A 3,451-nucleotide genomic window follows, 5' to 3' on the forward strand; every position below is an offset into this window, starting at 1 on the left:
AAGAAGAAGAAGAAGAAGAAGAAGAAGAAGAAGAAGAAGAGGAACAACAACAACAACAACAACAGTAGCTACAAGTATTAAAGTTTACTGTTCCTGAGGAATTATAGGAGCATTTTCAAAAAAAAAAAAAAAATATCTGATTCAAGATCTCAGAACAAACATCCACAAATATCTGCTTTGACTAACATGTCCTAACAAGAACATTTTATAGATACAATTTACTTGTCGTCAACTTGTTAATTACTGTCTGGTTAATTGCGGCTGATCGTTTTATGTCGCAACAGAACTTTATAATTAGTGATTACCAAATGATAATCTCTTCAGATTTCTATAGAAACTAGAGCCATCGCTGAAAGTTATGATGTTTCGTATATGAATACGTCTACAATGCGATCGAAGACAGAAAAATAGGTAATGAAAGTAGATGCATATTTGAGGACTTGATTGCTCCCGTTTCACCAACGTATTGCTTCATGGCCACCAAATGTAGCGGTTTAACGCAATTTTACATATCCAACTTTTACATATCCAAACACATTTCTGGCAACTGGTACGTAGATAATTATTGCTGGCAGGGACACCATAATTCGTTATGCAACCTTAACATATTAGGAAATATATCAGAGTCTTAAATTGCAATGTATATATATTGTGATATGTGATATATTACGTAATACATAACATAATATTATAGCATGATATATTATATATGTTATAGGAATCTATTAATGATATTTTGTAATATATGAAGAGATATATAATATGATATATTCTAGTATATTAAGGTGGTGAGCTGGCAGAATCTTTAGCACTCCAGGCGAAATGCATAGTGGTATTTTGTCTGTCTTTACGTTCTGAGTTCAAATTCCGCCGATGTCGACTTTGCCTTTCATCTTTTTGGAGTCGATAAATTAAGTACCAGTTGCGTAGTGAGGTCGATCTAATCGACTTCCTCATCCAAAATTTCGAGCCTTGTGCCTAGAGTAAAACAGAATATATTCTGGCATATTGTAATATGGTATGTAATATACGTCTTGCCAGGGACCGGTAATATTTCTTAGTAATATTAATTTATATCGGAAACAATATATATAATGAATATAATAAAAGCTGACAATTTTCTTTTATGGTATATTTATTTTGTAAACAAACAATACAATATTATATAAGCATTTTATAAGCATTTTATAATGTTTCTTTCTTTTCTGGAAACTCGCCGCGTACCGGCAGCTGATGGCTCGCGGACTGGCACCAGTCCACGGGCCACCACTTTCAGTAGTATTGATATACGTGGTATATTGTCATATATCATACAATATACGTGGTATATATTCATATGTGGTATATCGTGTGACATACATTTTGTGCTTTATAAGATTTTGATACTTTCACTAAGATTGTGATAGCTGTGGCTAATTGTATACTTCTGCGTTCTTCTTTATAAATTTTACTGTCCTATTTTGATGTTTCCACGTTCTGAAGTTTTTCCTGTCCTACTTTTGGTGTCACTTAAGTTTTATCAGGAAATTTTTGAATGTCGACGGAAAATAATGTTTGCAATTGCTAAACTGTCACAAATCTAGGAAAACAGCTAGAACTAGGTGAAAGAATAATTGGACTCTAATAATGAATATTCGCTCGTTACGTAGGATGAGTGGCTTTTTGGAAACATTTATGTGTGTCATATGCGAGTTTGTGGATGTGTGCGTGGTGTGAATGTATGTATGTGTGTGTGTGTGTGTGTGTGTGTGTGTGTGTGTGTGTGTGTGTGTGTGTGTGTGTGTGTGGTTGGGTGACCTTTATGTGTTTTTATGTGAGTTTTAGTGTGTATGCCAGAGGTGCATAGGCATGTATATTAGTTCATTTGCGTTTATGTTATGTGTACGTGCGCGTGGATGTGTGAATGTGTGCGCGCACACAGGCCTATACCTGTGTCTATGTGCTTATTCACGAGTAAAATATAAGGAATCGTTTAAGATAAAGTGTAGATAAATCCAAGAATGTTATTTTAATACATGGACATCATCACGTCTAGTATAACGCAATTAACATTGATATCATCATCTCATTTGTGTTCTTCCTTCCGTTGAAAAGTTACTTAGGCGTGAAAAGGAGGTTATTCGGCAGAGTTTCAGCAGTCTCTCATACAAACACAGTAATCGCTATATAAAACTACACGATACATTATCTCTTATGAAACATTCTGTCATTTATTACAAAAAGTGTTAAACAATGTTTACGAAAGTTGACGACCAAAAAGTTGTTTCTATTCATCCTTCGTCATATTTTCTTTTCCTATCATAATTCACTCCGAATGTCGTCGACGATTTTGCTGCGCTTCTCTGTTCTCTTAATTAGTTTGCTCGCACGTCGGTGAATGCGTCTAAGCATACATGTATGCGCTTGTGTAGTTAAGTAATTAACTATGAAGGTGCGTGGCTTAGTATTTAGGGCATTTGTTTTACGATCGTAAGGTGGTGGGTTCAATTCCCGGCGACGCGTTGTGTCCTTGAGCAAGACCCTTTATTTCACGTTGCTCCAGTCCACTCAGCTGGCAAAAATGAGTTGTACCTGTATTTCAAGGGGCCAGTCTTATCACACTCTGTGTCATGCTGAATCTCCCTGAGAACTAGGTTAAGGCTACTCGTGTCTGCGGAATGCTCAGCTACTTGAACGTTAATTTCATGAGCAAGGCTGTTCCATTGATCGCATCAGCTGGGACCCTCGTCGTCGTAACCGACGGATTGCTCTTAAGTAATTAACTAACAGGGAAACCGGAGGTTTAGAGGCTGTTTTCTTTAGGAAAGACCTAAAATTCGCAATATGGACTCTTCCTGGACTCAGAACATAAATAAGTAGTGCTGGCCGTGACCACTACTGAAGGCCATATTTTCCGAATAGTAACCGTCAAAGCCCCTACAGGAATGGGTTAGGATTAGGGTTAGGGTTAGGGTTAGAGAAGGAATTTAGAGTGTTTCTTCGAACATCACGCTCTTTGGTGCCAGTGAGAGATTGGAAGGGTATCATAGATACACGATGGGTTAGTGAAGAGCTAGTCGGTAGAAGAGAGGTGTGTAACGCCCTTACAAATCTTCTCAGGTGTTTCGAACTATCGGCTAAGTACTGAATGAATTCCCCAAATCATTCTCTATCATTTTAAAAGTCACTAGTTACACAGACCACAAACCTTCGTGGTAAATTATGAAAGCATACGATAAATACCACTAGAGAACGGAGTAAAAATAGCAGTAATGTCCTACGGAACAGCTTCGTTTAAGTGGTAGCAAACGTTACTTTAATCATCTCTTACAGAGATTTTCTTGACTAGCTACTTTGCTTATATATATATATATATATATATATATATATATACACATATTGTCGTTCAATGCTCGAAAAGAGGAGTAGAGAAGGCAGCCTACAACTGATGAAGGGTCGTTATTTATGTTAC

At 36.7% G+C, this 3,451-nt stretch overlaps 1 protein-coding gene across 2 annotated transcripts in view; it reads right to left on the reverse strand.

Annotated features, from left to right (window-relative positions):
• Window positions 1-3,451, reverse strand: part of LOC106872851 (solute carrier organic anion transporter family member 1C1) — a 45,968-nt gene that overhangs the window by 36,969 nt on the left and 5,548 nt on the right. The window lies entirely within an intron of this gene.

This window comes from Octopus bimaculoides, chromosome 3, assembly GCF_001194135.2.
Source record: "Octopus bimaculoides isolate UCB-OBI-ISO-001 chromosome 3, ASM119413v2, whole genome shotgun sequence".
NCBI classification, from domain to species: Eukaryota; Metazoa; Mollusca; class Cephalopoda; order Octopoda; family Octopodidae; genus Octopus; species Octopus bimaculoides.